This window comes from Hemitrygon akajei, chromosome 27 (genome assembly GCF_048418815.1).
Source record: "Hemitrygon akajei chromosome 27, sHemAka1.3, whole genome shotgun sequence".
NCBI lineage: Eukaryota > Metazoa > Chordata > Chondrichthyes > Myliobatiformes > Dasyatidae > Hemitrygon > Hemitrygon akajei.
This window is the reverse complement of record NC_133150.1, coordinates 913,221-934,765: the sequence shown is the minus strand read 5'-3', so window position 1 is coordinate 934,765 and position 21,545 is coordinate 913,221. Positions and strand designations below refer to the sequence as shown.

Here is a 21,545-nt window from a genome sequence, read left to right as displayed (position 1 = left end):
CCAGCACCCGGGGCATGCCCGTTTCTCACTATTACCATCAGGTAGGAGGTACAGAAGCCTGAAGGCACACACTCAGTGATTCAGGAACAACTTCTTCCCCCTGCCGTCCAATTGCTAAATGGACATTGACATTGAACCCTTGGACACTACTACATCACTTTTTAAATATATATTATTTCTGTTTTTTGCATGATTTTTAATCTAGTCATTATACGTATACTGTAGTTTATTTACTTATTTATTAATTTTTTTTACTTCTATATGTACTGCATTGAACTGCTGCTGCTGCTAAGTCAACACATTTCACAACACACGGCTGTTATAATAAACCTGATTCCGATTATGAATAGACTATTCATCAAAATAAAAAGTGTTCAAAGAAAGCAAGAGTTTTTGCCTGGCTGAGGGTAGCAAGGAGCTTCAGAGTAATTTTCAGTTTGTGATGGTATTGGAACCTAAACGTTCAAGAATACTTTGGCTTTTGAAATTTTGAAGTTTAGAGTTCACAAGTCGGTAGGTGAGGTTCAATGCAGCTCATCACTGCTGCTGATTAAATTGTTATTTTACCCATTCATACAAATAGTAAAAATAAGAGTTACGAAAATTATTCTTTTTGTAGAGAATGGAGTTAATTTGAAATATAAATATATTTTTATTGCATATTCCCACTGGCTTCAATAAATGTGGTGCTGTCCCTGTGACGACTGTGTGTAAAGCATTGTTTCACTGTATATAAAATATCACATTTCCCATTATTTCATCATAATGATACAACTGGTTTAGAAAATCTGCAAAAGCCCAGCCACTGTGTGCGCCATCCTTGGCCATGAAAAGAGGTCACAGAGTTTCTTGTCCCAATTTGCATGGGAATTCACACAATGGTCATGTGGTTCAATTCTCAGCCGTCATCAGCGAGCGCATGCGCTACTTCGTTGTCCTGGTGAGAGGGGAAAAGACAAGGAGGAAGGAAGACCAGAGAGAGGCACACTGTGGAGTTGATGGAGAAGGTGGCTGGGCCTACCTCGTAGTCTGAGCAGCACAGCACCGTACGGAAGGTGCAATAAGCTGCGACTTCCCATCAGCAGCCTGGATGAGGAGTTCAGTTTCCCACACAAGAGAGGAGCTGCAGTACAGGGATTCCAAAGACCCTAAAGTGGCAGCAGCTGGCATCCAGGACCTTCCTTGGGGAAGGTCGCTACTGGTGGCATCATGCCAGGTGCTGAAGGCAGTGGCAGAGAGAATTGCGATGGCCATGACCACCAGTAAACAGAGTGGTCAGAGGAAGAACATCTCCTTTGTCAGGGCTGAATCACAGCCCCTACGTCAGCACAGACCAGCATCATCATCGGGTCTGCTTAGCACCGCATCAGACTGGCTATTTCCAAGTTTACCTGGAGAGGCAGTTGAAATTTCCCGACTAAATAGCAACAACTTTACTTGAGGCCGGATGTGGTCCTTTATTCAGTGTCCTCAAAGCAGGTTGTCCTCATCGAGTTTTCCCCTGGGAGGACCGCATTGAGGAGGCAAATGAGCGGAAGCGGGCCAAGTACCAGGAGCTGATGGAGCAGTGCTGGAGGCAAGGCTAGAAGGCTCACTGTGAGTCCATCAAAGTAGAGTGCAGGGGTTTTGCCGGCTGCTCACTTTTCAGAGTCTACACCCTACTTGGCATCAGTCTACATCCTACTTGGCAAGAGGAAAGCCATCAGGAGCATCACAGAGGCCGCTGAGAGAGACTCCAGATGGCTATGGATCAGGAGGGGTGATCCGTAGGCCAATGCCGCTGGGAAACAAACTGGGGTCTGATCAACCCAAGCTGGGCTGCCTGGGCGAGGATGTATAATGTTGAAAGACCCGAAACACCCGCGACCCCAGGTTACATCACTGATGATGTGTCCCAGAGCATCCACAGGATGTATCTCAGAATCAGAGCCATAATATCCTCCAATAATTACTTACAAGAGCTACTGAATGCAAGTTCTACTGGCCAGAGGACAGACATGTCAAACCTTGGTTCTCATTGCACAGAAACATGGAGCAAACTGTCAGCTTCAGGAATCTCAGATCGATCCTCACCATTCCAATACGCTGTCATAATAATAGAGGTGTAGTGTAATGAAAGTGCATTTAGTACAGCAACTCATTTTAGTGTGTAACTTCATCAAAAATACCCAATTCTGAATAAATTAATCTTTGTTGGAAATTGTACATAAGCAAATCCTAAATGTCTTATTTTGTCAAAATATGCTGTGATAATGCTCAACCACCAGTAACTAAATACATTGTATTGATAAATAGGTAAGGTTACCATTGCAATCAGTTTGTCTCTCAACACACCTCCTCTTTCACTTGGACCTTTTCAGGGCAGTGGTGATGCAATTGCTTGGTATCATGAACACGACAAAGATCTGAACTGGTAGCTCTCAAAGTCATGTTTGAGTATGTGCTTGTGTGTTAATGTAAGAGACTAAACTTTTAGTGGTAATTTGGTAAGGTGGGACCACCAGTTATGAAGGGTGATCTTTGAAGTATAGAGAGGAGAGTGGGGGTGTGTATATGCAATCCAGTTATGAAGGGTGATCTTTGAAGTACTGAGAGGAGAGTGGGGGTGTGTTTGTGCCTTAGTGTAAAAGCTACAGGCAAAGGAATACAGCAGGCATCATGAGTTTAGATGTACATAAGTGTCAGATTGTGGAGTAAGCACTTTGTGGTTTTAAGCATGTACTGTTTAACTTGTATCCATCATCTATGTTTTACATTCTGCAGGAATTAGAAAGGAGATATTTCAGTGAGAGGTTTTACAGAGATGTATCTGTCCGGAGAGTACTTGTTGAGGTCAGGCAAGGTCAGTTCGAGAACCTTGGAGACCCAAGTCAGTGCTCAACCGTGATCACAACCATTCATAAACCCTTCACCCCCAGGGAGAAACAGCGCATTTTGTCAGAGTTGCCCTCACTGAAAGTTGCAAGTGGCAATTCAGAATGAAGAAGCAACAGAAATTGCAAGTGTACAGACAGAAACCACAACTGCCAATTTAGTAAGGTTGCATGGAGATGTTAAGGACCAAGTAAAACAACAGCAGCACGTTGCTGATCAGACAGAGTCGGAGGGAAGGGAGATAATCCTCACATACACAGCCGGTGACAAACTTATGGTGAGGGTGCTGCCTGAAAAGACAGGGTTTGCTCACAGATTGATAGAACCTAAATGGTACTTTTAACAAATGTCACTTATATCTATGTGCAGACTTGGCGAGGCAGCCAGTGGAAACACTGGACTCAGTTTAAACTGCACAAATCACCCTCTTATTGCCCCCACAGATAGAGTGGGAGATCAAGTGTACCCAGTAACCGTGTCATTACAAAGAGCCTATGAGAAGAACACCAGCTGACCAGACCAGACCACAGTTAGTGGAAACAGACCTGGCGCAAACACGAAGAATACAATCAAATATATGTATTTTTAAAAGAGCATTGCTCATCTCCACAATACCACATCAGTCCCCCAACGCTGAAGACAACCTTATTGTCTAGTATAGGTTCTAGACAACTGGTCTTCGGAAAAAGTAACTTTGTTAAATAAACTGTGTTTGTTACCTTCCCATTATAATTTGGATGCAATGAATTTAAAAACTGCTTGTTTTTGTCGCTTCTAATCTCGTCAATATACTGTATTCCATGTTGGTTCTGGTTAATTTTGATTGTGTTTCTGAACTCTTATTGCCTGTAATTTCTGTATTGATGTGCTCAGTAAAGCTGGCTGATGCTCTATTTTGTTGATCACAAGATGATGTTTCTTTGTGTGGCATCTGGTTGGTGAAAGGCATTCTCGATTTGAGACAGCTGGCACTGTCATCTTTGGGGATACTTCTACTGTTTAGCTTATTGTTTTAATCGGAAGTCCATCTGAAAATGTTACTCTCAATCCTTCCCTGGATCGATTACAAACATTCTTCCCAACAGAACAGAAAGAGGATCGGGCTGGTGATTGAGAAGTTCTGTAATCATCTGAAAGGCAAATATGTTACAAAGTAGTTGTGTTGAAAATAAATACACTTTCTAATTAATAGTTGAATGTCTAACGCCTGAGAATGATGAAATATTTTAATTGGACAGTTATCTTTAATATTGTTACATATCTTTATAAATGTAACTAAAGTTGTAAAGGAATATTGTGTTTAACTATAAATTTCATCAGTTTTCCTGGTAAATGACTATCACAAACAATAACATGTAACTTCTGTTGTGTATTTAATATTTCAATATTTGAGTGACCTTTTATATATATTGTTTAATTAAGCATTGTCATTCATTTAAATAATTAATTTATATGAAAAAATATGCAGACCTCATCATGCTACATGATACACACATGCCACACTCAAAGTAAACTCGAAGTTACACCCATATTTTTGGTTTCTATGTTTTTCCTTGAATGAGTTTAATGTTTCAAAATTACCAAAGACAGCAACTTCCCTTTGGAGTTGGAGACATCTTAATGCAACAGAACTGAAGTGAGGTGAGGCAGTGGGCCAAACATTGAGGGCAAGGAAGAACTGAAGTTCGATCGATTTAAGCTCTGTGCAAATCGGAAAGGATGGGTACTGGCCTCATCAAGGCGGCTGGATATCAGATCCCGGATCCAGGTTTGGGAGCGTATCGAAGCAACAGAACCTGATGCTTGGATGATGATTTAGTCTCCGGGCCAGACTGAAAAGGTCGGGGTGTAGGACCGGAGACAAGGGAAGGGCCAGTTCAGCTCTCTGTTCTGCTCTGTGTTGAAGCAAGGCTTGATGGACAGGCTCTCGTTGTGGACTTCAGTTCAGAATGCTATTTGCTCACATTTACTGTTTGCATGATTTCCTTTTATCTCTCTACAGTCGGTGTTTGACAGTCTTTCAAAAAAAAAAATTGGGTTTCTTTACTCTCATGGCTGCCTGTTAAGAGATGAATCTCAAGGTTGAATAGTGTATATGTAGTTTGACAGTGCAAATATATCAAATGTCTCATTAGTGTCACATGGACATTCAATTAAAATCATTGGAAGTGATAATATTCCTGCACTATTTAATTAGACCCTTCATTACTTCCACATTTTTTGCTCATGGGGGCAGAGGGTAGATACTCAGTTATACGGGATCTTGTGCTTTACAGGCCTGAACGTTGGGACTCCAAGTATTACAGAGGTTATTTTTCATTTACGAGGTACTGTCTTCGACATTTATCGTTCCACATCCACTTATTTCTGTCAAAGAGGATAGCACTACGTTGTTTATACATTCACATTCAAAAAGAGATCATCTTGAATTCATATTTCTTGATGATGTATTTGGCAGATCATCAGTAGCCATGGACCCTTATCCAGTGAAGTGGAAAAAGTACTTGAGGTGCAGGAATTAAAAACACTTCCAAAGTAAGCATAAAGATCCTCGCTAGTACTTGCTTTGTACTTCACGTTTCTTCCTCTCCTCCCCCTCGTGTCTAACAAGCCTGATGGAGTTCTTTGAGGAGGTGACCAGGCATATAGATGAGGGTAGTGCAGTGGATGTGATCTACATGGATTTGATAAGGCATTTGATAAGGTTCCACACAGTAGGCTTATTCAGGAAGTCAGAAGGCATGGGATCCAGGGAAGTTTAGCCAGGTGGATTAAGAATTGGCTTGCCTGCAGAAAGCAAAGGGTCGTGGTGGAGGGTGTACATTCGGATTGGAGGGTTGTGACTAGTGGTGTCCCCACAAGGATTGGTTCTGGGATCTCTACTTTTCGTGATTTTTATTAATAACCTGGATGTGGGGATAGAAAGGTGGGTTGGCAAGTTTGCAGATGACACAAAGGTTGATGGTGTTGTGGATAGTGTTGAGGATTGTCGAAGATTGCAGAGAGACATTGATAGGATGCAGAAGTGGGCTGAGAAGTAGCAGATGGAGTTCAACCCGGAGAAGTGTGAGGTGGTACACTTTGGAAGGACAAACTCCAAGGCAGAGTACAAAGTAAATGGCAGGATACTTGGGAGTGTGGGGGAGCAGATGAATCTGGGGGTACATGTCCACAGATGTACCATAGAGGAAGGTTTTTTTTACTCAGAGAGTGGTTGGTGCATGGAATGCACTACCTGAGTCTGTGGTGGAGGCAGATACACTAGTGAAATTTAAGAGACTACTAGACAGGTATATGGAGGAATTTAAGGTGAGCGGGATATATGGGAGGTAGGGTTTAAGGATCGGCATAACATTGTGGGCCGAAGGGCCTGTACTGTACTGTGCTGTACTATTCTATGTTTCTATGTCCCTTTCCAGCAGATGTTGTACGGAGACGCTCCATGGAGTTTGCACTGGCTCTAGTGAAGAAACATCTGACAGCAGTTTGATGGTTGCTTCCAGAATTGCCGAGAGGCTTTGGTTCAAGTGTGTCCTTTACACTGTCAGAAACCTTTTCAGTAGAGAGGAGTTATGAATTCAGTGACAGCATTTGTCTACAAGGAGCCATAAGCTGCTTCAAGGTGGTTACTGAGATATGACAGCACACAACTATTTCTGAATGAATGAGTCTTGAAAACATGGTGCAAGGCTTTGTCAGGGAGGATACTTTGGTGGTAGTTATAAGCATATTTGCGACTGTTGGTGAAATGACATCAGCACTGGACTTTGAGGCGAATGATGCTGGATTTCAATCAGTCCATCCCTTTGCACGATTTCCATCCCTGTCGGGTTGAGTTTCAAGCTAGCGATTTGGCGTTGTAAAAAAAGACAAATGCTAAGGAAACAGCAAACAATGTCACCCAATGTGCCACAAGGTGTGTAAAGGAACAACAACATCAGCATATTTGCAAATGCAGGAGAACATTTTGGGAAATGTTAGGTATTATTTGTGGATGCAGAAATCGACAGCAGTTTTAGTAATTGAACAGCTCCTGGTTTACACATTCTCAGTGGCACACTCCAGATATAAGCATTTGACCTGTAACAGACAGGCAGATCACAGTGACTATTTCTTTATTGAAAATCCTTGTCTCCAGTGTGCTTTATATCTCGATTGAATGAAGAAAGGATCTTTGCTCCTGGTGTTCCTGCGGAGTTACTTTACTTTTACTTTAATTTGTCACCAAAAAATTGATACTAGAGCGTACAATCATCAAGAGTGATATTTGTTTCTGCACTTCACGCTCCCTGAAGTACAAATCGAAGTAAAAATAATAAAAATTTAAATTATAAATCATAATTAGAAAATAGAAAAGGGAAAGTAAGGTAGTGCAAGTCAGTTCCAGGTATTTGGAAGGTAACCCTCCAGCTGCGGATTAGAATTCAAGCTGTACCAATACATTAAGTGTATTACATGAAGTACATGAATTTTTAAATATAAATCAAGAAGGTTTTACCTTCACTGGGATGAATCTGATTTTGTCCACTTCTCAAATGTTCAATTTCCTGCAAGAAAAGATAATTTTATTATAAAGATACTGTTCCAGTATCACAAGTTAAGAAAGAACATCTGACAAATGTATGAAAGTTGAATAATGTTCATATTTTTAAATGCACTCAAATAGTCTAGGTTACACTGTATCTGTATGTTGGTTTGATTCACATAGCCCCAGACAGTAATTACTCAAAATTTAGTCTGCTTCAATACATTCATGTAATTTCTAATGAATATAATAGTCTCTAGGGGTGTGAACAAAGTCCACAGGGAAAGGGGGCAATCTAATTATAGATGGAACCCAGCTGGTGAGAGTGAAATGGAGTAGTGAAAGGGACAGTAGTTAGGGGCAGAGCTACAATGACAAGGAGTGTTGTATGCCCACTGTCTGAGTTAAGTCTGTTGAGTATAAAGTTGGGAAGCCCTGTTGCAGCTGTAGAAAACTTTGATGAAGTTACATTTGGTGTTTTGAGTGTAGATCATAGCATTTGGCAAGGTGATGGGAACCACAGTGATAGGGTTGAGGATGATCCAAACACGAGGAAATCTGCAGATGCTGGAAATTCAAGCAACACACACAAAATGCTGGTGGAACGCAGCAGGCCATGCAGCATCTATAGGAAGTAGTACAGTCGACGTTTCGGGCCAAGACCCTTCTTTTAGTTAGCCCTGACGAAGAGATAGTAAGAGATTTGAAAGTGGGAGGGGGAGGGGGAGATCCGAAATGATAGAAGACAGGAGGGGGAGGGATGAAGCTAAGAGCTGGGAAGTTGATTGGCAAAAGGGTTACACAGTGGAGAAGGGAAAGGATCATGGAACGGGAGGCCTATAGAGAAAGAAAGGGGGATGGGAGCAGCAGAGGGAGATGGAGAGCAGGTAAGGAGTGATTATGAGAGGCACAGAGAGAAAAAAGAGAGAAAAGAAGGAAAAAAGGGGGGAAATAAATAGATAGATAAATAAATAAACAAACAAGGCATGGGGTAAGAAGGGAGGGGGCATTAATGGAAGTTAGAGAAATCAATGTTTATGCCATCAGGTTGGAGGCTACCCAGACGGAATATGAAGTGTTGTTCCTCCAACCTGGGTGTTGACAGGTTGACAGGTGTCTATCTTGACAGTAGAGGAGGCCATGGATAGACATATCAGAATGAGAATGGGACATGGAATTAAAATATGTGGCCACTGAGAGAACCTGCTTTCTCTGGTGGATAGAGCGCAGGTGCTCAGCAAAATGGTCTCCCAGTCTGCGTCGGGTCTCACCAATGTATAGAAGGCCACAACAGAGGACCGGACGCAGGATATCAGACAGACAGACAGGCATACTTTATTGATCCCGAGGGAAATTGGGTTTCGTTACAGCCGCACCAACCAAGAATAGTGAAGAAATATAGCAATATAAACCCATAAATAATTAAATAATAAGTTAATCATGCCAAGTGGAAATAAGTACAGGACCAGCCTATTGGCACAGGGTGTCTGACACTCCGAGGGAGGAGTTGTAAAGTTTAATGGCCACAGGTAGGAATGACTTCCTACGATGCTCAGTGTTACATCTCGGTGGAATGAGTCTCTGGCTGAATGTACTCCTGAGCCTAACCAGTACATTATGGAGTGGATGGGAGTCATTGTCCAAGATGGCATGCAACTTGGACAGCATCCTCTTTTCAGACACCACCGTCAGAGAGTCCAGTTCCACCCCCACAACATCACTGGCCTTACGAATGAGTTTGTTGATTCTGTTGGTGTCTGCTACTCTCAGCCTGCTACCCCAGCACACAACAGCAAACATGATAGCACTGGCCACCACAGCCTCGTAGATCATCTCAGCATCGTCCAGCAGATGTTAAAGGACCTCAGTCTCCTCAGGAAATAGAGACGTTTCTGACCCTTCTTGTAGACAGCCTCAGTGTTCTTTGACCAGTCCAGTTTATTGTCCATTCATATCCCAGGTATTTGTAATCCTCCACCATGTCCACACTGACCCCTTGGATGGAAACAGGGGTCACCGGTGCCTTAGCCCTCCTCAGGTCCACCACCAGCTCCTTAGTCTCTAGCCAACTCACAGGTGAAGTGCCGCCTCACCTGGAAGGACTGTCTGGGGCCGTGAATGGTGGTGAGGGAGGAAATGTAAGGGCAGGTGTAGCACTTGTTCCACTTACAAGGGTAAGTGCCGGGAGGGAGATCGGTGGGAAGGGATGGGGGGGGGGGGGAGGGGTTGAGAATGGATAAGGGAGTTGCGTACAGCGAACCCTGCAGAAAGCGGGGGGGGGGGGGAGGGAAAGAGGTGCTTGGTGGTGGGATCCTGTTGGAGGTGGCGGAAGTTACAGAGAATTATATATTGGACCAGGAGGCTGGTGAGGTGGGAGGGACAAGGCTTATGGTAGATATCAGTAGATAAGCTGTCTCCAGAGATAGAGACAGTGAGATCAAGAAAGCAGAGGGAGGTGTCGGTAAATGGACCAGGTAAATTTGAGGGCAGGGTGGAAGCTGGAGGCAAAGTGGATGAAGTCAATGAGTTCAGCATGGAGTACAGGAAGCAGCACCAATGCTATCATTGATGTAGCAATGGAAAAGTGTAGATTTTGAGGGCAGAGTGGATGTTGGAGGTAAAGTAGATAGTTTTGAGGGCAGGGTGGATGTTGGAGGTAAAGTAGATAGTTTTGAGGGCAGGGTGGAGGTTGGAAGTAAAGTAGATAGTTTTGAGGGCAGGGTAGACATTGGATGCAAAGTGGAGGAATTTGAAAGTGCAATATTAAATTCAAAAATGTCAGTTGTTCCATGAATAACTGTATGCCTTTCATTGTGTAGGGTTTAGAGTGTTTATAATCACTGGTAAAATTAAGCTTGTACTTCAACAGCATTCCATCTTTGAAAGAAATTTCTAGCTTGCGCCATCTGACCAATTTAACGGAGCTAAATTTACGGCTAAATCCAGTTACCAGGAGTGAGGAGAATTAGACAGTATGTAATATGCCTGCTACCCAATGTGATGAAATTGGGTAAGCCTAAGTTATTTAACATCAAGTTGTCTGATAAAAGATGTGAACTTATAACACAATGTGCGTGCTCTTCAGTAATTACTGTTTGAAATTGTGTTTGCATTGATTGGTGTGAAACCAGCACACCTGAGTTTAGTTACAGTAAAACCCCAATAATCTGACGAGTGAAGAGTCCTGATGATTTGATATCTGACTCACCAGGTAACATTTGCCAGGTCCAGTGTATAGTTTCTGTGTTTGCATTCAATTCACCTCGATCCTATTTCCCACATTCTGCTTAAACTGTGCATGGTTCCATTTCCTACAGTCCCTGGGTGCCAGGTTTACCAGAAATTTATAATACTGTGCAATATGTTCAAAAAACTGAAGTTTTAAAAATGCTGCTATTAATTTAGTGAGTTTACTTTCACATGAACAAATAGGAAATACAGGTACAATGACTGTACTTTCTGCAACTATATAAAGCACAGGTGAGGTCAGGAAAAAGGTCTGTTCTTATAATAAGACATTTATCAGAGAACATAATAAGGTAATTTTATTAATGCCCTGTTTTTATTCCACATTTTAACTTCTATTTCTTAGAAAATTCTTATTTCAATGATAACTGACGATAACTGAATCAAACATTTTTAAAAGCACTGAGGCTGAAGGAGTAATTGTTTATTAAAATAAAAACAGAAAATTGTTGGAATTATTCATTAATTACTCACCTGCAGTATACCGTATACTCAAGAGTGTCAGGGAAGTGAAGTATGTGCAGTGAAAATTACAACTGAGAGGGTGCTCAGGAAGCTTCATGATAGGAGGGTGGATAAGTCTCCTGGAGCTGATGGAATGCATCCTCAGGTTCTGAAGGAAGTAGCTGGAGAGATCGTGGAGGCATTAAGAATGATCTTTCAAATATCGATAGATTCTGGCATTGTACGATGACTGGAAAAATAGTAAATGTTAATCCACTATTTAAAAAAGGTGGGAGACAGCAGAAAGGAAACAACAGACCTGTTAGCCTGACATCAGTGATTTGGAAGTTGTTGGAATTGATTGTTAGGGATGAGATTACAGAATATCTGGAGGCACATGACAAGATAGGCCAAAGCCAGCATGCTTTCCCGAAAGGAAAATCCTGCCCGACTAACCTATTGCAATTTTTTGAAGAAATTACATGCAGGGGAGACAAAGGATATGCAGTACATGTGGTGTACTTGGATTTTCAGATGGCCTTTGACAAGGGCTGCAATGAAGCTGTTTGCAAGATAAGGGTCTGTGGAATTATAAGGAAGTTACTAGCATGGCTGATCAGGAGAAAACAGAGAGTGAAAAAAACGGGATCCTATTCTGGAAATCCACAGGGTCGGTGCTGGGACCATTGCTTTTTACAATGAATTTGGACTAAGGGGTTAGTGGATTTGTGGCTAAATTTGCTGATGATACAAAGATAGGTGGAGGAGCAAGTAGTGTTAAGGAAACAGAGAACCTGCAGAGAGATTTAGATAGTTTAGTGCAAAGTAGCAGCAAATGAAATACAATGTTGGAAAGTGTATGGTCATGCACTTTGGTGGAAGAATTAAACGGGCAGACTATAACTTAGATGGGAAGAGTATTCAAAATGTAGAGATGCAAAGGGACTTGGGAGTCCTTGTGCAGGATACCCTAAAAGTTAACCTCCAGGTTGAGTCATTTGTGAAGAAGGTGAATGCAATGTTGGCATTCATTTCTAGAGGTATAGATTAGGGATGTGATGTTGAGGCTCTATAAGGCACTCGTGAGACCACACTTGGAGTATTGTGTGTAGTTTTGGGCTCCTTATTTTAGAAAGGATATACTGACATTGGAGAGGGTTCAGAGAAGATTCACAAGAATGATTCCATCAATGAAAGGGTTACCATTTGTGGAATGTCTAGCAGCTCTTGGGCTGAATTCCCTGGAGTTCAGGAGAATGATGGGGGGGGGGGGGATCTCATAGAAACATTCTGAATGTTAAAAAACCTGAACAGATTAGATATAGCAAAGTTATTTCCTATGATAGGGGAGTTCAGGACGAGACAGCACGATTTCAGGACTGAAGGACGTCCATTTGGAACAGAGATGTGGAGAAATTACTTTAGTCAGAGGGTGGTAAATCTGTGGAACTTGTTGCCATGAGCGGCTGTGCAGGCCAAGTCATTGGGTATATTTAAGGCAGAAATTGATAGGTTCATTAGCCAGGGCATCAAACAGTATGGGAAAAAGGCAGGGGATTCGGGATGACTGGAAAGATTGGATCAGCCCATGATTGAATAGTGGGGCAGTCTTGATGGGTTGAAGGGCCTACTTCTATTCCTAAATCTTTTGGTCTTATTATGATCATGCAGAATCTGTACAGAAATGTGAAGCTAGCGATCCTCTGTAAATGCTGTCTTACCTGTTTAGTTCCAGAATTATCTATTTTTGACTTTCAGGGCACTATCCTTTGCATTTTCTTGTTGTAAGACTGTTTATTATTTTGAGATTATAATAAAAATGATTTAGCTTCCTGTCTTGCTATTAATTTCAATCACCACATAAAGAACTTCAGTTATGACACAGATGAACAGGATTCCATGAATCCAGCAAAGCAGTACAAGTGGGATGCTACATCAAATAATAAAAGTAGTAAGAGAATATTTGACCATCACCCTAACTGCCTCTGGTCTTGATGTATAACTGATTCACTTTTTGTGACTTACTTCGGCGAATTTGTTGAGAAATAAGCGCAGATTCTTACTGTCACTTCCCAGTATAAAAACCAACTCACAAATGTGGAAGTCCAAAACACGTTTACTAATTTCCACGAGACAGTGGTACAGGAATTGCTAGAAATTCTGGGCAACCTACCTGCAGATCTGTGCCAGTGTTAAACTAGCACAGGGTATCAAATGGAAAGTCTTTGGCTGCAAATATAAAGGGGAAGCTCAAGGTGAATTGTATATTTGTTAACAATTTGTATTTGTGGAATTTTTGGTAATTATGTAAATATGTTCATTTTTATGGGAATTTAATAAATCGATTTTTTAACAGTTATAATCTTTTATGGGACACATTGCAATTTCTCAGTGTTTCAAAACATCAGGGTCAGTTGTAACTAAAGTGGTGGAATTTGTGGAATATGGAATTATGAAAGGAACATCATCTTTAACTGGAGTATACTGGCAGTAGAATTAATAAGGGAGAACCAGCAAATGCAGTGTTTAAGAATATTCAGAAGAGTTTCTACAAGTCTTCTCTAACAGAAGAATTTCTATTTCCACAGAGGATGTTGGTGTACAAGGTTTCAGCATGCAGAATTAAATATCATATCTTGACAGGAACAGAAAATTGCTAACCTGGTAGAAGACAAGAACAAAAAATAGCCAAACTTTCTCAGGCTGGAAATGACTGATAAGATACTGCACACACCACTACTTTAGTCTTCGCTTATCACAATTGTTTGAATGGACCAGATGTCATATTTCCAAATTTGCTGAAGGTACAAAATTAGGTGGGACAATGTAGATGTAGGACAATGTGGGACAATGCAGGAGGATGTAGAGAAGCTTCATGTGAAATAGACTGGCTGACTGAGTGAGCAAGAACAAATGGAAAAGCATCAAAAATGTGAAGTTACCCATAATGGTGAGAGATTGTGTAATGTTGATGGTATGAGATATCTGGAGCCCATGTACAAAACGCAATGAAATCCCATGTGCAGAAACAGCAAGCAACTGAGACAAAAGATGTTAACATTTATCGTGAAAGGATTTCAGTACAGGGGTAATTATAACTGGCCGAACTTATATAGGACATTGTTAGAATATAATGTACATCTTTAGTCTCCTTACTGAAAAATAAATATACTTGCCCTTGAAGGATGATATGATTCACTAGACTGCTTGCAAGGATGATTTTGTTTATCAGTATATGGAGTAATTGTATCGACTGTATTCGGTAAAGTGGCCTAGATAAAGCAGACAACATAATCAAAGGCCCAGCCACCCAAGACATTCTCTCTTCTATCCCCTCCCATTGGAGAGAAGATACAAAAGCCTGAAGACACAGTCACCAGGCTCAAGGACAGTTTCTGTTGAATGGTTCTCTGCATAATAAGATGGATTAGTGACCTCAGAATCCATTTCATTTTGGCCAAATCAAGAAAGCGGGCAACAAATCATACTTGTGAGATTCTGAGCTAGTCACTGTAAAAGAAAAATAGTACTCAAAGTATAACATGATTGTCATCACAATCTGTGGGGCAAGTTGTTCATTTGAGTTTAATTCAGCAGCATTTATTGTGATGCAGCAATTTTTCATCACAAACTGTAATTTGGCATTAAACAGCTTATAACGAGGTATTTATTCTAATTTTCTATCAACACTATTTCAGGGAGCTGCTCAATATAGAATCCAATAGATAATAAATGCACCATTCTACTACAACAACAATTACACATCATTTTGATGATTTTATAGCAATATGTTATTCAATTCTCACTTGTTCACCAATTCCCAATTCATTTTTAAAAATAACTGCCATATTTCCTTCAAAACTGATGCACATAATCCTTCAATTTTTTAAAAAACGTGGGATACTTAAAAAGTGAGGAGATACAATATAGCAAAAATCTGTGGAAGTAGGATTGGAAAGCTTTTTAAAGCCAAATGACAATTAAACTAACCATAAAGGAGAAAATTGATGAAATAGGAAGGTAGTAGTAGGCAACTGTGGATCCCAGGGGGTCATGGGTTTAGGCCTCTGGTGCACTTTGTCCTCTCCAGGGTGCAAGCCTGGGCGGGAAGATTTGAAGAACCAGCTGTTGCCCATGCAGCAGGTTTCGCATCTCCACGTCACTGATGTAGTCCAAGGGAAGGGCAAGCGCCGATACAGAGGTTGCCAGAGTGAAGTTATAAACAACATTGAACTGCTTTAGGGAACCGGCACCAGATCTCTTCCTTGGGGGTCACTCCTGAAGCCTTTCCCTAGGGTGGGTATGGCTGCAAGGCAGCGGATGTTTAAAATCTCGAGTTTCCTTCTCCCAGGCGGGCTGCCATCCAAGGCTGATGAGCCCCACCTGCCCGAAGTATGAAGGTAAGCTAGTCAATAATCTGAAAGAGAATAACAGAAGTTTTTTTTTCCAGATGTATGAAGAATGAAAAAGATTTAATACTGCTTATTGGACAACTGGAAAAGAAATGCTGGTGTGGTACTTTTCTGCTTCACTGTCAGGGAGCAGAAGTGACTGTAGATGCCATTATTAAGGATAAGGTGCTTGGGGTGCTGAAAGGTCTGAAGATACCTCAGGGTTCTGAAAGATGCAGTTAAACAGATTGTGGATTTGTTAATAATGATCTTTCAAGAATTACATAATTCTGGAGGACTAGAAAATTGCAAATATCACTGCACTCTCCAAGAAGGGTCAGAGGCAGAAAAAGAGAAATTATGGACCAGTTAGACTGAATTCAGTGATTAGATAGGTGTTGGAGTCTATTATCATGGATGAAATTTCCATGTACTATCATATTTTTTACTGAGTTAAGTATTGTATGTTATTAGTTTTGCTACAACAAGTGTATGGGACATTGGAAAAAAAGTTGAATTTCCCCATGGGGATGAATAAAGTATCTATCTATCTATCTATCTATCTATGTACTTAAAGGTGAATGACAAAATAGACCAAACTTAACATGGTATCCTCAAGTGGAAATTTTGCTTGACAATTTTTTTTGAATTGTTTTAGGAAATAACAAGCAGGATAGAGAAAGGAGTGAATTTTCTTTACTTGGATTTTCAAAAAGCCTTTGACAAGGTGTCACACAAGAGGCAGCATAACAAGTTCAGAGCCCACGATATGTCAAGAAAGGTATGAGCATGGATAGAGGATCCGCTGAATGGCAGGCGGCAAAGAGTTGGTAAAAAGGAGAGAAGTTTGGTTATCTGCCCCTGACTAGTGGTGATCCACAAGGCTTGGTATTGGGACTGCTTCTTCTCATGTTATATCCCAATGAAGAAATTGCTGGCTTTATGTCCAAGTTTGGCGATGATGTGAGGATAGGTGGAGGTACAGTTCGTGTTGAGGAAGCATGGAGTCAACTGAAGGATTTAGACAGATTTAGAGAATGGGCAAAGAAGGGGAGATAGAATACAATGTCGGGAAGTGTATGGTCATACACTTTAGTCAAAGGGCAAAAGGTGCAGACTATTTTCTCAGTGGGGAGAAAATTGAAAATTTAGACTTGCAAAGGGATTTTCAAGTTCTTGTGCAGGAATTTCTACAGGTTAACTTACAGGTTTAATCAGTAATGAAGGCAGGGAATTGCAATGTTAGCATTCATTTTGAGGAGAATATTAGAATAAGGTTTTAATGGGAAGCTTTATAAGGTATTGGAGACTTTGGAGAGGGTTTGGAGGAGGTTCACTGGAATGATCCCAGGAAGGAAAGAGTTAATGTATGAGGAGAGTTTGGTGGCTCTGGGCCTGTACTCACTCAAGTTTAGAAGGATGAGGGGAGATCTCATTGAAACCTGTTGAATATTAAAAGGCCTGCAGTAGACAGTGGATGTTTCCTATAGTTTAGGACCAGAGGACATAGCCTCAGGATATTGGGCCATTACGAGGAGGAATTTCTTTAGAATAGTTTAGGATAGGTTAGGGAATAGGTTATTCCCTGGAGTGTAGAAGAATGAGGGGAGACTTAATAGAGGTATATAAAATTATGCTGGATATAGATAGAGTGAATGCAAGCAGGCTTTTTCCACTGAGGCTAGGGGAGAAAAAAGCCAGAGGACATGGGTTAAGGGTGAAGGGGGAAATGTTTGAAGGGAACATGGGGGGGGGGGCTTCTTCACACAGAGAGTGGTGTGAGTGTGGAATGAGCTGCCAGATGAAGTTGTAAATGCAGGCTTACTTTTAACATTTAAGAAAAACTTGGACAGGTACATTGATGAGAGGTGTATGGAGGGATATGGGCCAGGTGCTGGTCAGTGAGACAAGGCAGAAAAATGGTTCGGCACAGCCAAGGGCCAAAAGGCCTGTTTCTGTGCTGTAATGTTCTATGGCTCTATGATTCTATCATTTTGTAATTTTCTTTTAATACCCTCAAATTTGAAGGAGTGGTTTACATCTCGTGACTGTCAGTTGATGAATGACTATACAGAATCTGCTTGCACTCATCTTCCAATATCTGCTCCTTGTTTTTGTCAGGATATGAAGGAGAACAAATGATGAGTTGAGCAAGATGTGCTCAGACGCTACAGTATGGTCATTCATTAATTAAACCTGCCTTTTCAGCATTTACCAGTAGTTCTTATAGAATGGTTTCAACAAAGTAAGACAGCAACCAGTGAAGTAAATGTGATCTCATCAAGCATCTAGAACTTTAGTACCTTTGTCACTTTCAAAATTGAGTGAAGGAATTTTCATGGATATCCATCACTGTCCACTTCGACAAATACATTGAGAAAGGCAAGGTCAAGTCCAAGACGGACTGGGTAGTGTTTGAGTATGACTGAAACCAGCCCTGTCTCACAAACCCCTGAAGAAGAACAGGGACAAGGCTTCCGCTGATGAAACCCAAAGCCCTCTGCAATTTCATTTGCTTCACAATCCTGTTCCGTATTCATGAGGCAATTACCCGTGGGGTCATCAAACTCGGTCCGATGTAGACAGACATTTCCGATAGTTTAACGATTACTATCAGCCGGTACTCACTCTTTCTGAAACCTGAATTCTCCCGTTTTGTGAGTTTAACAAAGTTTCCGAAGACCGTCTCTGCAACTGCTGGGCTGCGCTAACTGTTTTATTAACTTCCAACTTCTCGCTCCACTTTTACAGGTCGGCAGCCGTCTCGGCTTCATTTTAAAACATTTTTTTAAAATCCGGAGCGAACTTCGCCTTTGAATTTTAATGAACCAGGGGTCACGTGGTAGTGCGATTACGTCAAGTTAACGGTTTTTTAAACACTTTACCCCAAGTCAATTATGTAACAGAACAAGAATGCTTAATCAACGGCATATTTACAAGATATCTCACAAATTATTGAAATAGCCAGTTCCAAATTTCCAAAGAGGACATAGGTTACTAACAGTCGCGCTGACGTCACGCGCTTGCGCAGTCTTGTTTCTCTCTTCCCCGAGTTGCCGAATGCCTTCGCCCGGAAATCCTTAGTCGTTCACTCACAGCCTTCTTGCTCCGAATCCGTATTATAAATTTCAGTTCCCACTGTTTTAAGAACATCTGAGGTAATTTATTAAAGTTTTTTAGTCAGACCCAAAAAGGTGGCGCCGAACGGAGTGTTCAAATGCCGGATGTCTGGCCTCCCTATGGCTGAGGGGAGTGAATAGCTTCAGAGTGATTTTCAGATCCTAGAATACTCTGGCTTTTGAAATTGTGAAGTTCAGTGCTCACAAGGGGGTGGCTGAGGTTCAATGCAGCTCATCACTACTACTGATTAAGGTCATTATTTTCACCCAGTCATACAAATAGAAAAAAAATAAAAGTTACCGGAATAATTCTATTCGCAGACAACATAGTAAATTTGAAATATATATTTATTGTTACGTACCCCGTAACCGGGTGTCTGACCAGCAGAGAAAGAAGAATCCGTTGGAGTCTGGTGGTACTGTATTCAAAGGTGTTTATTAGTAAAATAAGCAAAACAATACCAATAATGAAAAAATATATATAACACAAGTTAGCAATAATAAACCTAAAAGTGTAGGAATAATAATAAGCAATAATAAACAAGCTCTACCGATGTCTAGGGGTAAATGAATTGTCATAGAAAAGTATAAAGTTCAGTTCATGAGTGCTGAGGTTGTTGTGTTGTAATCGTTGGAGAGAGAGAGCGAGCGAGATGTAACAGCAACAGCTGCGGCAGGCAAACCTTTTACTCCTTTCTTAATCCGTCTTGTCGTAGTGGCCATTCAGTTATGACCCCTCTGTCATCCAGCTAGACCGTTCTTCTGTGGTGGACTCGTCACTCTGGCATGAGTGGACACACACACAAGTTCCCACCAGCCCTGCTGTAACACTGTGAGCTTTAACTGACCGATCTCCTGGTTCGGTCTCCATGCCCCCACCGTTCCTGTGGGTTCCAACACTCAATCAGTGTCCACTGGTGTGTCTGAAGGGTGTCTCTCCAGACCTGTCTTTTATCCCTACTCATGGGGTCTCAGCTATCAATCAATTCTGAATGACTGTGTCCATCAAACCAGCCCACTGAGGAATGTTAATGAGCAAAATAGTAGAAGATAAATAACCCTTGCAGAAGTCATAATACAGTAAATCAACAGTTTTTCTCCCCTCTCTTATCTGTAACAGATGTTCTTGCATGTTTTCCATCTCTCTCATGAGCAGCATAGCAACAGTAATGGTTCGTGGTTCTCAGGGAGGTAGCACAGAGCCCTCCCTCCCTGGCGAGGAGATAATCAAGTGCATAGCGGTTTTGCATGGAGAAGAGCCGCAGTTGGTTAAGGCTGTCAGACATGAGTCTTAATGCTCCCCTGGTGGCGTTCCCGAGGCTCATGAGACCACAGGCCAGATAGTTACGATTGTGGGCCGCCATAGCGGCTCCTGATGCCCCCAAAGAGAAAAAGCCAGCTGCCCCGTATCCGGCCACCTGACCTGCGGTTAGGGTAGTCAGGATTCGGTAATCTGCACAGAATTCCTGGGAGACCTCTCTCTTGTACCTCCTAGGCGGGCGGCGTGAGGGCAAGTTCCAGGGCAAGGGACCGCTATAGGGAGGAGGGTGCCATAGGCCACCGAGGAAGGGTAAAGGTACTTCAGAAAGTTGGTGGCAATGCCGTTGTAGAAGAAAAAAATACCCCGGGAGGGTATACATGGTCTCAGTGCAACCCTCACCCTTTAGGTGTACGGTATCACTCCATTCTGCTATACCGGCAGGGGCGTACACTCGTTTGGCGCCCCTGCGATACTTAGGTCGAAGTTAACCTGATCGTTGACTCGGAGGTGGGTGCGGTTCCCCTCCCCACAAAGAACTTGCACCCCCCTTGGCCAGGGACTGGCACTTTGTCTCATGGCAAGAGCAAGAGATCCCTAAGGGGTCCTTGGTGGGGTGACACTCCCTTTTCCTACAGGGCTTGGAGAGGCAGGCGACGTTTTTTGAGACATACAGGTCTGAACAACCCAAACCTTGTTCCGAAGAAGCAGTTCTCATATACTCAGTCACCTTTCGGGGGCTTGGGATTCCCCTCCCACCAGAGATCTTTTCTCATCCACCTGTTGGACGGGGGGAATAAACAGTCCGTGACCGGGGCCGTGGAAGAGTCATAGGTGAGTTCCACCCTCTTTCCCTCAGGCAATGTTTTGCTGGCGGGGGCACATTGGAAAGGCTGATCAACACGGTCCCAGTGGGGGAAAACGGTAAAGAGCGAGGAGACACTGGCGGGGTGGGGATAGCAAACGATGGTTATAGTGCCATACAGTTGTTTGTGCACGTTGTGGAAATAGTTGCCACTTATAAACTCCGAGGAGGGTCTTTCAAGGGTGGGGCCTTTGGGGAAGCCCCAATCCCTTTTCTGCCTTGAAATGTCCCCCTTCGATCCTTTTAGGGGTTTTGGTTCCTCGTCCAGTTGTCCCTCAACCTCTGTCCTATACCCCACTATCCCTAAAAGAATATAGATAACCAAGAGCATCCTACCTCCCATTGCCAGAGCACGATGTGACACCATAAGGAAAAATGAATTTAAACACACAACAGTTCAATCAAGTCCGTTTATCAGTTCCTTCATTTTTCTAGCGAGTCGGAGGTCCAGCGCTTGCAATCGCTCAGATGAATCCAACGTTCTTGTCCCTTCACTTTGACAGCAGAGGGGGTCTGCAGGAGGACCTGGTACGGTCCTTTCCACCGGGGTCCCAGCTTGGGTCGATCCCAGTTCCTTATTAACACCCAACCTCCTGGTTCTGCTCCCTGCCACTCGCCTTCTCTGTCAGCAACAGGTCTTGAGGCTTCCTTCACCTGAGTGTGTAGGGACTTAAGAGACAAAGTTAAATGCTTGAGGTAACACTGCAGTTCCTCGCCCATCATTTGTAGATCTACTTGTATTGGCGGGGGTTTGTGGTCACTGCCCCATGGGGTTCTGTTTGGGCGCCCATAAACTATTTCAGCAGCAGTTAGCCCGGTACCG

The 21,545-nt window shown here is 42.3% G+C and overlaps 1 long non-coding RNA gene across 3 annotated transcripts; it reads right to left on the bottom strand.

The window, feature by feature from the left end:
- Nucleotides 1–3,438: 3,438 nt before the first annotated feature.
- Nucleotides 3,439–18,307, bottom strand: LOC140717078 (uncharacterized). 3 transcript variants are annotated; one of them, XR_012096439.1, is made up of 6 exons: nucleotides 18,109–18,307; nucleotides 15,080–15,506; nucleotides 14,266–14,361; nucleotides 11,120–11,339; nucleotides 7,373–7,421; nucleotides 3,439–4,004 (listed from the first exon to the last, which is right to left on the bottom strand). It is a non-coding gene; the product is annotated as an uncharacterized lncRNA (long non-coding RNA). The 3 variants fall into 3 exon arrangements; XR_012096438.1 differs by lacking the exon at nucleotides 18,109–18,307 and adding an exon at nucleotides 17,784–18,081; XR_012096437.1 differs by lacking the exon at nucleotides 15,080–15,506.
- Between the last annotated feature and the right edge of the window lie 3,238 nt (nucleotides 18,308–21,545).